Source organism: Pecten maximus, chromosome 4 (assembly GCF_902652985.1).
Source record: "Pecten maximus chromosome 4, xPecMax1.1, whole genome shotgun sequence".
NCBI lineage: Eukaryota > Metazoa > Mollusca > Bivalvia > Pectinida > Pectinidae > Pecten > Pecten maximus.
In genome coordinates this window covers 22421551-22435939 of record NC_047018.1, presented here as the reverse complement: position 1 = coordinate 22435939, position 14389 = coordinate 22421551, and the positions used below count along the sequence as shown (strand labels likewise).

Sequence of the window (14389 nt, the reverse complement as noted above, 5' to 3'; positions counted from 1 at the left end):
GGTGTAGGACGTCATGACACAATCTAACAGGTGTAGGACGTCATGACACAATCTAACAGCTGTATGACATGACACAAGCTAACAGTTGTACGACATCATGACACAATCTAACAGTTGTAGGACGTCATGACACAATCTAACAGTTGTATGACATCATGCCACAATCTAACAGTTGTAGGGCATCAATATTGACACAATCTAACAATTGTATGATATCATGACACAATCTAACAGCTGTATGACATCATAACACAATCTAACAATTGTATGATATCATGACACAATCTAACAGCTGTATGACATCATAACACAATCTAACAGTTGTATGACATCATGACACAATCTAACAGATGTATGACATCATGACACAATCTAACAGGTGTAGGACGTCATGACATAATCTAACAGTTGTAGGACGTCATGCCACAATCTACCAATTGTATGACGTCATGACACAATCTAACAGTTGTAGAACATCATGACACAAGCTAACAGTTGTACGACATCATGACACAATCTAACAGTTGTATGACATCATGACACAATCTAACAGTTGTAGGACGTCATGACACAATCTAACAGGTGTAGGACGTCATGACACAATCTAACAGCTGTATGACATGACACAAGCTAACAGTTGTAGGGCATCAATATTGACACAATCTAACAATTGTATGATATCATGACACAATCTAACAGCTGTATGACATCATAACACAATCTAACAATTGTATGATATCATGACACAATCTAACAGCTGTATGACATGACACAAGCTAACATTTGTACGACATCATGACACAATCTAACAGGTGTAGGAAGTCATGACACAATCTAACAGGTGTACGACACCATGACACAATCTAACAGTTGTAGGATGTCATGACACAATCTAACAGTTGTAGGGCATCAATATTGACACAATCTAACAATTGTATGATATCATGACACAATCTAACAGCTGTATGACATCATAACACAATCTAACAATTGTATGATATCATGACACAATCTAACAGCTGTATGACATCATAACACAATCTAACAGTTGTATGACATCATGACACAATCTAACAGCTGTATGACATCATGACACAATCTAACAGTTGTAGGACGTCATGACATAATCTAACAGTTGTAGGACGTCATGACACAATCTAACAGCTGTATGACATCATGACACAATCTAACAGCTGTATGACATCATGACACAATCTAACAGTTGTATGACATCATGACACAATCTAACAGTTGTAGGACGTCATGACACAATCTAACAGTTGTATGACATCATGACACAATCTAACAGCTGTATGACATCATGACACAATTTAAGAGCTGTATCACATCATGACACAATCTAACAGTTGTATGACATCATGACACAATCTAACAGCTGTATGACATCATAACACAATCTAACAGGTGTAGGGTGTCATGACACAAGCTAACAGCTGTATGACATCATGACAAAATCTAACAGTTGTAGGACGTCATGACATAATCTAACAGTTGTAGGACGTCATGACACAATCTACCAGTTGTATGATGTCATGAAACAATCTAACAGCTGTATGACATCATGACACAATCTAACAGTTGTATGACATCATGACACAATCTAACAGTTGTAGGACGTCATGACACAATCTAACAGTTGTATGACATCATGACACAATCTAACAGCTGTATGACATCATGACACAATTTAAGAGCTGTATCACATCATGACACAATCTAACAGTTGTATGACATCATGACACAATCTAACAGTTGTATGACATCATGACACAATATAACAGTTGTATGACGTCATTACACAATATAACAGCGGTATGATGTCATGTCACAATCTAACAGGTGTAGGGTGTCATGACACAAGCTAACAGTTGTAGGACGTCATGACACAAGCTAACAGTTGCATGACATCATGACACAATCTACCAGTTGTATGATGTCATAACACAATCTAACAGTTGTATGACATCATGACACAATCTAACAGTTACATGACGTCATGGCACAATCTAACAGTTGTAGGATGTCATGACACAATATAAGTTGTAGGACATCATGACACAATCTAACAGTTGTAGGACGTCATGACACAATCTAACAGCTGTATGACATCATGACACAATCTAACAGTTGTAGGAACCTAGCATATATAATCATAAGCATAACAAAACAAAAATAAAACTTGTGGTGTATATATATATAATGAGTGTGTTGAATTAACTTTTTGTTATAGAAAGCAAATCTTTGTGTGTCCTGCTGAGAATCCTCCTACTTATTTGTGTTTATCATTCCTGTTGATGTGACACCTGTGAATCCTGCTCTCTGTACATACAGGATACATATATAGGTAACTGATCCTGGTATGTCTGTCATTGTTTGGAGATAAAGGTGTAGCTAGGTGTATTTAAAGTGTGATTATGTATAGTCTGGTACTCAGATCTGTCCCCAGGCCAAAGTCAACAGCTCAGGAATGGGTTCTGGGATGTGTATACAATACACAGATGCTGTGGCTTTTGTCAGTAGATGATGTTGAGCCTCTAGTCATATCTCATCTGATTCTCAGGTACAAAGTACAGACACATAAAGTAAATATTTCAGAAAAATCAAAAGGATATTGTCTGGTGATCTGGAAAAAGGCCCCTAAGCATAAATTGAGAAAATTTATTAACACCGCTGACTTTTATTCGACAGAATTTATTTGTAATACCTGGTATTTTTAATCTTCTTGCCAGTTTTAAAATATTGATTTTGTTCTTTTTGCCCAATTAAAGTTACTTCTCACTATATATTCTTCCAACTATAACAACTTTATTTATCAATGAAATGCAGCATGGGGAAAATAACCCTGAATATTCATCAAATACCATGGTAAAAATCCCTGAGTTATTTTAAATCACTAGTACACAAAAATAGCCTAGTTCATGTAAACTGAGTCCAATCTTTAGATACTATAGTTATTTACCAATGTACACACCATGTTCTGCTAGATAAATCATTACAAAACATGACAAGTAGGATAGAAAAACATTTCTTTAATGATTTTTCTATGGCATCTATTTGAGTTTAAAAGTTTGTAATGTACAGATTAAAGTTATTTTCAGCTTGAAAAATATAGATACTCATGTAAACTATAGATGTCAGGTCATTTTTCAAAGCCAGGCTGTTTCTTCATGACCAATTACCCCTCAACCTAGTTCAGTTAATTAGAAGAAATGAGAGCAGTTTATCTTACAGCAAAGCATGCTGAAGTACCTCAGTACACATATACACCAACAAGTTCCTTATAAACAACAATGACTAAGGTTAGACACTAGATCCAAATTAAGACTTGACGTGAAATAAGATCATGCATGTAAATGACAATTTTTTCTGTCAATGATTTCACGTAGGTTTGTATAAGATGGAATGATACTTTGTGACAAGCTAGTCATATACATACTCTGAAGTTTTGTAAAGTTAGTGTAACTGTTGACAGATTGGTACAAACATGACATGGCATATATATAGTGTGTATTAGTACACAAACGGCCTTAATTAGGTCCTTTCATGCTGAGCAATGACTGCGTGATCTAGCTCACATCAGGACAGAAGCAGACTTACAGACCTGCTTTAAATATCTAGGTTTTCTTCGATCTTATGTTGCCTTTGTCATCTCGACATAATTCGGAACAATGTCAATGTGCTTACCACTGAAACAGGAGTACTAATAGGTAGTCAGTTAAACAAAGGGAGTACCTGTCATACACACAAAACATATATTATTAAGGATCCAAGACCCCTCACATTCCATATATTATTAAGGATGTATGCCCCCAAAATTTGGATATTACGAAAGCGAATCCCCCAAAAAGATGGATAGCATTAATGATATACATTATGGCCCAACAATGTGGAAATCATTCAGGATACAAATACCTAAACAGGCTGGATTCGATTAAGAATGCAAGCCCCAAAATGCTGGATATTCAGGATGTATGGATGAAAATGTGGATAGTATTAATGATATATACTATAGCCAAAAAAGTGAAAAAAAACTGTCATAATTAATGCTGGATATTATTAGGATTCAAGTGATAATGAAGCTGTCATTCTCATAACAAGCAAAACATTATTAAAGCTGCGTGTTCTACAACCTAATAAAATTCTTCTATAAATAGTCTAATTAATAATTTTTTCCCCATTTAAATCTGGCATGGATCATATCTGTGAAAATCAATATGTGCACCTGAAATTTATATATTTCATCACTAGAGAATAAGAAAATCAGTTTTCTGCAATCCAGTATAATATTAGTTGGTGGTCATCAATATAAAAAATCATCACTTTCTAAAAAGTAACAAGTAAGAATTGTTATAAACCACAAAAACAAATCGTAACAAAATTATTTTTTATCTTTAATCAATAAAGAGATAAAATATTTGTATGTTAATCTAATACAGCCACTGGATAAATATATATATACAGACTACCACCACTCAAATGATTGTCATCATGCTACGATGACTAAGTCCCATTAGTACCCGTGTCCTCATCCTATCCCCGGTATATATATAGCTACACTGTGGTGACATATTATCTTCCAGTTGCCAGTCACACCTGTGCTAATTAGATTTCTATATCTGTACGATACACAATGCCATCAATTTGAACCAAGTCTATAAACAGTATAAGAGGATGGTGGAAAAGGAAGCTTCACATTTCTATTTTATAGTTTGTTTTGATGAGTATTTCCCTGTTAAGATTGTTTGCATGACAATAAAATCTAAGGAAATATACATATATACCTGTATCATGACAGCAGCTAATCACAAGAATCATTTTCATACTTAGGCAAGCAAAGAAATTAAAAATGCTTTTGATCTTGTGTGAATGTTTCAATGTGACTAGCCCCGTCTTCATTAGACTATCGCCTAGAACATAAGCGATAGTGAACGAGAGTCTGTCTATCAATCACCCATGTAAGGAGTCTACAGTGTTGATTAGTCTGCTCATTTCACATCCTGACAATCAAATGTCACCCACAGCACTGAGTCAGATCCTGTCATGTAACAATTGCTTAATTTGTAGTTTTGTCCCAATACACCAATGCCGCTGATAATTACATCACGTAGACAGTCATTCCTTTGTGGTGACAGAGCCTGATGAAAACAAGCAAGAAATCCACAGTCCCCATCCACCTATTCACAAACTTTGATATTTAAAACGAAGACAAGGCCATCACTACACTTCAAAGTGGGCATGCAATCTAAGTTCAGTACATGGCAGTCTCCCATCCCAAGAGAAACTTACATACAAAATTTAGCAACTTTACCAAGGAAAAGGTGACACACATGTTGAACAAAGGGCCGTAACTCTATATATATAGAAGGGTGCGAGGCCTGAATTCATGAGTTCACAACATTCTGCCATTCTCAGAGGTATTCACTTATATCAAGTATGGCAACAGAATGGGATGACAAGAGTAAGAGAAAGTATCAAGTGTACAGACATAATGACAAACTAGGAAATTAAAGCAGACTGCAAATTGTCTTCTCCAGTACGATGGTGGTAGGTAACATAGATGTCTGTTTTTATTCTTCATCATTTCACAAAATCATCCATATTATTTGTGGTTGTAAGCAACCTATGATTTCCGTGTGACCTTTCACAGAACTACTTCTCAACATGTTGACACAGATCTATACAGCAGGGTAGAATAACTAACAGATTCTAACAGGGCACTGAATCACAACACCCACTTGTACATAACCAATACATATCCTAATCAGCTGACCACAACTGGAGGTCAAGGGTAGAGTGCCACACCACAACTGGAGGTCAAGGGTAGAAACATAGAGTACCACACCACAACTGGAGGTCAAGGGTAGAAACATAGAGTACCACACCACAACTGGAGGTCAACGGTAGATTACCACACCACAACTGGAGGTCAAGGGTAGAGTACCACACCACAACTGGAGGTCAAGGGTAGAAACATAGAGTACCACACCACAACTGGAGGTCAAGGGTAGAAACATAGAGTACCACACCACAACTGGAGGTCAAGGGTAGAAACATAGAGTACCACACCACAACTGGAGGTCAACGGTAGAGTACCACACCACAACTGGAGGTCAAGGGTAGAAACATAGAGTACCACACCACAACTGGAGGTCAAGGGTAGAAACATAGAGTACCACATCATAACTGGAGGTCAAGGGTAGAAACAGATTACCACACCACAACTGGAGGTCAAGGGTAGAAACATAGAGTACCACACCACAACTGGAGGTCAAGGGTAGAAACATAGAGTACCACACCACAACTGGAGGTCAAGGGTAGAAACATAGAGTACCACACCACAACTGGAGGTCAAGGGTAGAAACATAGAGTACCACACCACAACTGGAGGTCAAGGGTAGAAACATAGAGTACCACACCACAACTGGAGGTCAAGGGTAGAAACATAGGGTACCACACCACAACTGGAGGTCAAGGGTAGAAACATAGAGTACCACACCACAACTGGAGGTCAAGGGTAGAAACATAGAGTACCACATCACAACTGGAGGTCAAGGGTAGAAACATAGAGTACCACATCACAACTGGAGGTCAAGGGTAGAAACATAGAGTACCACACCACAACTGGAGGTCAAGGGTAGAAACATAGAGTACCACACCACAACTGGAGGTCAAGGGTAGAAACATAGAGTACCACATCACAACTGGATTTGGTTTGTTTTTGTTTAACGTCCTATTAACAGCCAGGGTCATTTAAGGACGTGCCAGGTTTTGGAGGTGGAGGAAAGCCGGAGTACCCGGAGAAAAACCACCGGCCTACGGTCAGTACCTGGCAACTGCCCAATGTAGGTTTCGAACTCGCAACCCAGAGGTGGAGGGCTAGTGTTAAAGTGTCGGGACATCTTAACCACTCGGCCACCGCGGCCCCTTCACAACTGGAGGTCAAAGGTACCGGTAGAAACATAGAGTACCACATCATACAGATCAAACAACAAGTTCTTCAAACACTTTTCATTCTTGTGTGTTAAGTATTTGTGTATAAGTAATGATAAGTATAAGTTATTCTCATATCCAGAATGAGTGTATACTTCTCTATTTAAATTGTATTGGGTTTCACATTCCTTGCCCATATAAAATATAGGTCATGTTTACAATTTTAATATGACGTTTTTTTCTGTTTTATGTACCGATAGTCACCATGTTCATAAACAATATCCATTAGTTCTCAGTATATCTGTATACAAACTGGACCATTTATTACTTGGCTTATCATGTACAGTATTTCTGTGTATGTGACATGATGAGGTTGTTGGAATGTCTTGTAGCCACCAATATTTGGTGTTATGCAGTAGGTAAGAAGGAGGACATTTTGTTTTTCACAATATTTTAGGAAGATTTTGGAGAGGGCATCTCAGACAGTTTTTGTTTATGATTATAGTGAAAAAAGAGTAATGTTAAGATATTCACCAAACAGTGGAAGGCCATATGGAATTAAAACAGATAGAGGAACAGTGATGCGGTGCACAATCTTATGATAGGCTAATATACACCTATAATAACATGCAGTTTTATACGCCTGAATTAGCAGCTCTCTCTCTGAATACCTGAGTGACATTGATAGGTAATACCAGGTAGGAATTATACATTATAACTGAGTTCTGCTCATTAGTGGTTTCTTACCTGACAGATATAAGTAAAACAGTCATAAGTAAAACAGTCATATCTCAGCTACACAGAACAATTTACTTCTTCTAATAGACATCACTAATAACTGTCGGATATACCATGTATCTTAGATATACATCACACAGTCACCATGTATCTTAGATATACATCACACGGTAACCATGTATCTTATATATACATCACACAGTCACCATGTATCTTATATATACATCACACAGTCACCATGTATCTTATATATACATCACACAGTCACCATGTATCTTATATATACATCACACGGTCACCATGTATCTTATATATACATCACACGGTCACCATGTATCTTATATATACATCACACGGTCACCATGTATCTTATATATACATCACACAGTCACCATGTATCTTATATATACATCACACGGTCACCATGTATCTTATATATACATCACACGGTCACCATGTATCTTATATACACATCACACGGTAACCATGTATCTTAGATATACATCACACAGTCACCATGTATCTTATATACACATCACACGGTAACCATGTATCTTAGATATACATCACACAGTCACCATGTATCTTATATACACATCACATGGTCACCATGTATCTTAGATATACATAACACAGTCACCATGTATCTTAGATATACATCACACGGTCACCATGTATCTTATATATACATCACACGGTCACCATGTATCTTATATATACATCACACGGTCACCATGTATCTTATATATACATCACACGGTCACCATGTATCTTATATATACATCACACGGTCACCATGTATCTTATATATACATCACACGGTCACCATGTATCTTATATACACATCACACAGTCACCATGTATCTTATATATACATCACACGGTCACCATGTATCTTATATATACATCACACGGTCACCATGTATCTTAGATATACATCACACAGTCACCATGTATCTTATATATACATCACACAGTCACCATGTATCTTATATATACATCACATGGTCACTATGTATCTTAGATATACATCACATGGTCACCATGTATCTTATATATACATCACACGGTCACCATGTATCTTATATATACATCACACAGTCACCATGTATCTTATATATACATCACACGGTCACCATGTATCTTATATATACATCACACGGTCACCATGTATCTTAGATATACATCATACAGTCACCATGTATCTTATATATACATCACACGGTCACCATGTATCTTAGATACACATCACACGGTCACCATGTATCTTAGATACACATCACACGGTCACCATGTATCTTATATATATACATCACACGGTCACCATGTATCTTAGATATACATCACACGGTCACCATGTATCTTATATATACATCACACGGTCACCATGTATCTTATATATACATCACACGGTCACCATGTATCTTATATATACATCACACGGTCACCATGTATCTTAGATACACATCACACAGTCACCATGTATCTTAGATACACATCACACGGTCACCATGTATCTTATATATACATCACATGGTCACCATGTATCTTATATATACATCACACAGTCACCATGTATCTTATATATACATCACACAGTCACCATGTATCATAGATACACATCATACGGTCACCATGTATCTTAGATATACATCATACGGTCACCATGTATCTTAGATATACATCACACGGTCACCATGTATCTTAGATACACATCACACAGTCACCATGTATCTTAGATATACATCACACGGTCACCATGTATCTTATATATACATCACACGGTCACCATGTATCTTATATATACATCACACGGTCACCATGTATCTTATATATACATCACATGGTCACCATGTATCTTATATATACATCACACAGTCACCATGTATCATAGATACACATCACACAGTCACCATGTATCTTATATATACATCACACGGTCACCATGTATCTTAGATATACATCACACAGTCACCATGTATCTTATATATACATCACACAGTCACCATGTATCATAGATACACATCATACGGTCACCATGTATCTTAGATATACATCACACGGTCACCATGTATCTTAGATATATACACATTTGTCATCCAGTTAATTTTGTTATCCAGTTATATTTGGCATTCAATTAATGAATTATCTTCAAGAAGGTATGTATTCCTATAAAAGTGATATACAATAGAAAAGTGGGCAGACATTATCTTCATTATCAATTACAATATTATTGATGATATCCTAACATAACACCCATAGATACCACGGAAAGATCCCACAGGCCCCAGTGGACTGAGTGAAAACATTCAATAGTCAAGGTGAATAAACACAACCATCAAGTAGAATAATTATAAAAATCTGTCTCTGGGCAATCATTTAATTGTAATTAATCCCCCCCCGGCAATGAACACTGGTGTAGGGGTAGGACTGGTTATGTGAACGGCCTGTGATTGGTAGATCTATCCGTTGATTCTATTGATATTGGTGAAGGGTTTGATATATCATCCGTAAGCCATTACCATATTTTCAGGAATTTCCAGACAAAAGCATTATAAATCAATATAAATTTTATAGGTCATCTTTATCAGTGCCAGGTGTGGCCACATCTTTTTCTCCTGTTTACCTGTCTCTTACACTCATTTCACGCTATGTTATAAGTGTGAGACAGTTATGTCACATCCTTGTGAAGACTATGATTTTTATCAGCAATACCAAGCCTTATTTATTCTGTAATAAGCCCAAGGGTAAGCTCCACTCAAATAGGAGGTAGGCTTATTGCTCAACAATCATAATTATATCATTTGCTGCCGTCTTTGAACTGCAATAGCCACACTGATGGGCTTATTACCAAGCATGTGCTTATATAATCATTGATTGATGAAATACATTGTTAACACATGTACAATCATTGTTCAGAGCCGGACCGGTGCACACATGAGCAATTAGTGTGAATGTGCAATGAATATTTTCTTTTCTGTTTTGACTTTTTTCAAACAAAATATGAATGGAATATGGTAGAATTAATTGAAATATAACGATGAAAAAATGTCTGAAATATCTTACAGGAATCGAATAAAAAAATCATTATTGTGGAACTACATTTTGTTTATTCCTGTAGTTGACAGACTTTCCTGCCAAATCGAAATCAGCTGTTAAGTGATTCCATTAATTGTCTGCAGGCTGTTAAGTCTATTCATATAATGCCGTAAAAAAATGTGGTCCTAATTTTTTAACATTAAATTAAAACACAGTTTAAAATGTAAATATAAGGAATATGTTTTTGTTTACTGGTGTGTAAACTGAATTTTTAACATTATGCACTTTTATATAAAATATCTGTTAAAAAATGCAGTTTACACCCCAGTCAACAATATAAAATGAGAACCATTCCTTAAATAAATGACATGAAGAATTTGGCATCATGATCAATAAAGTCTGTTTTATAATTGGGTTCTGATATTTATTTACAATTTACTGTGATTAAAACTGTGAGACCCACCCTAAAGATTCCTCGAATTAGTGAGATATTTTACATAGCCCAAGATTCCTTGAATTAGTGAGATATTTTACATAGCCCAGATATAGATATCGGGCATCCTAGGAAATCAGACACCTGTCTTTATAGACGTCTCATATTACACATTCTTACAATATATTATATATCAACATGCATTCAGCATACGATAGTGAATTCTTATTACCTAGTATATGTCTTAGAATTTCCTTTTACGTTATTACCAGGCAGCAATTAGAACTTAACATAACATCTGTAAATGTGTACCTCCCTATTTCTGGTGCATCCCATTATGGAAGACAATGTACAATCCTATGATATACATCTATTTCAAGTTATTTTTCTGGCTTGGTTTAAGTTTTATAAAAAAATCTAGCATATTAGAAAACAACGGTAATAAAACTTGTGCTACGATACAATCTAATGCCTACAGAGCTTGCATTGATATTGCAGTAATCACATTTTTCAGAGTTACCTAAAGCAGACCGGATATACATGACAAGCATTTGATTTAACCAAGTCTTTAAATCTCAAGACACTGATATAAATCCCAATTAGTTATATATACATCATAACGAAGGCTTTCTGCCAATTAGAACTTGAAAATCATATACTTGCAAATTGGCTATGACACACAGCATATATACATATGTTATATTTACATGCCAGTCCTCATAAAGTGACCATTCTATTGTTTAGAGATGAGGAATCATTCTATTGTTTAGCGATGAGGAACATTCTATTGTTTAGAGATGAGGAATCATTCTATTGTTTAGAGATGAGGAATCATTCTATTGTTTAGAGATGAGGAATCATTCTATTGTTTAGAGATGAGGAACATTCTATTGTTTCGAGATGAGGAATCATTCTATTGTTTAGAGATGAGGAATCATTCTATTGTTTAGAGATGAGGAATCATTTTATTGTTTAGAGATGAGGAACATTCTATTGTTTAGAGATGAGGAATCATTCTATTGTTTAGAGATGAGGTATCATTCTATTGTTTAGAGATGAGGAATCATTCTATTGTTTAGAGATGAGGAATCATTCTATTGTTTAGAGATGAGGAATCATTTTATTGTTTAGAGATGAGGAATCATTCTATTGTTTAGAGATGAGGAATCATTCTATTGTTTAGAGATGAGGAACATTCTATTGTTTAGAGATGAGGAATCATTCTATAGTTAAGAGATGAGGAACATTCTACTGTTTAGAGATGAGGAATCATTCTATTGTTTAGAGATGAGGAATCATTCTATTGTTTAGAGATGAGGAACATTCTATTGTTTAGAGATGAGGAATCATTTTATTGTTTAGAGATGAGGAATCATTCTATTGTTTAGAGATGAGGAATCATTCTATTGTTTAGAGATGAATCATTCTATTGTTTAGAGATGAGGAACATTCTATTGTTTAGAGATGAGGAACATTCTATTGTTTAGAGATGAGGAACATTCTACTGTTTAGAGATGAGGAATCATTTTATTGTTTAGAGATGAGGAACATTCTACTGTTTAGAGATGAGGAATCATTCTATTGTTTAGAGATGAGGAACATTCTATTGTTTAGAGATGAGGAACATTCTATTGTTTAGAGATGAGGAACATTCTACTGTTTAGAGATGAGGAATCATTTTATTGTTTAGAGATGAGGAACATTCTACTGTTTAGAGATGAGGAATCATTCTACTGTTTAGAGATGAGGAACATTCTATTGTTTAGAGATGAGGAACATTCTACTGTTTAGAGATGAGGAAACATTCTATTGTTTAGAGATGAGGAACATTCTACTGTTTAGAGATGAGGAATCATTCTATTGCTTGGAGATGAATCATTCTATTGTTTAGAGATGAGGAACATTCTATTGTTTAGAGATGAGGAACATTCTATTGTTTAGAGATGAGGAATCATTTTATTGTTTAGAGATGAGGAAGGTGCCAGATTTCAAAACACATCAAAAGGCTGGTTTGAGTACAAATTCTAGTTAGATACATGCATAGATTCTCACCATTTTTCTGTTCCAGTGTATGCTGCAAGATTGTAAACCCCCTCCCCTCATCTCACACCTCCCCTCTTCTCTCGTCTCACACCTCCCCTCATCTCAAACCTCTCCTCATCTCACACCTCCCCTCATCTCACATCTTCCCTCTTCTCTCATCGCACATCTCCCCTCTTCTCTCATATCACATCTCCCCATCTTATATCTCCACCCTCCCCTCATATCTCCCCCTCCTTTTCTTTCCACATCTGTCAGATGCTGTTTGTTACTTAGGCAAGCAGGAAGAGCAAAGTGTTCATGACAGATAGTTTCTGATCTCATAGAAATCTCACCACCATAACATTCCCATGAGGATTTCAGCTTTGATCATTCTCTACTATCCATATACCATTAGGATGGGTGTGGCCCTTAACTACAATGTATACAGACAAGCTAGGACTCCAAGTCTATAGGCTGGCCACCTGTTAGCTGTAAAGTTACATTATAATTAGTAAAGGTGAAAAGGCTGTCATATTTGAAACATTTCATGGTAAAACTTATTGAAATTATCTTCCTGAGATCTGTGTACTTTGGTAGATTATTTTGGGTCATATTTTATAAATTGAAGTTATTTCTTTTTTTTCTTCTCTAGAATACAAACTAGACTTATTTGAGTTCAAAAGCAACTGCATTTATATAAATATAATTGTACAACAGAATGCCTTATATCGAAACTGACAAGTATCCAAACTCATTCCTTGTTCCTACATTGTGGCTATTGCAGTTCAATGATACAATTAAGATTGTTGAGCAATAAGCCTGCCTCCTATTTGAGTGGAGCTTTCCCTTGGGCTTATTACAAGTTAATATGTTATGAAATCACACATCCAAACATAATGTGTTTACTGAGCATTTCATATATACGACCTTCTACTCTTCATCATAAACAGTGCGGGATGTACTTTTAGCTAAGACCCTGCATCACCATTATCAGTACCAGCATGATATATATATAGTTCTAACCTGTGACCTAGTAAGTTCTAACCTTTGACCTAGTAAGTTCTAACCTTTGACCTAGTAAGTTCTAACCTATGACCTAGTAAGTTCTAACCTGTGACCTAGTATCACCATTATCAGTACCATCATGATAGTTCAAACCTATGACCTTGTATCACAACCTATGACCTTGTATCACCAATCATTTAA

At 35.9% G+C, this 14389-nt stretch overlaps 1 protein-coding gene across 2 annotated transcripts in view; it reads right to left on the bottom strand.

Annotated features, from left to right (window-relative positions):
• Positions 1-14389, bottom strand: part of LOC117325521 (phosphatase and actin regulator 1-like) — an 87180-nt gene that overhangs the window by 61040 nt on the left and 11751 nt on the right. The gene's annotated exons all lie outside the window — the stretch shown is intronic.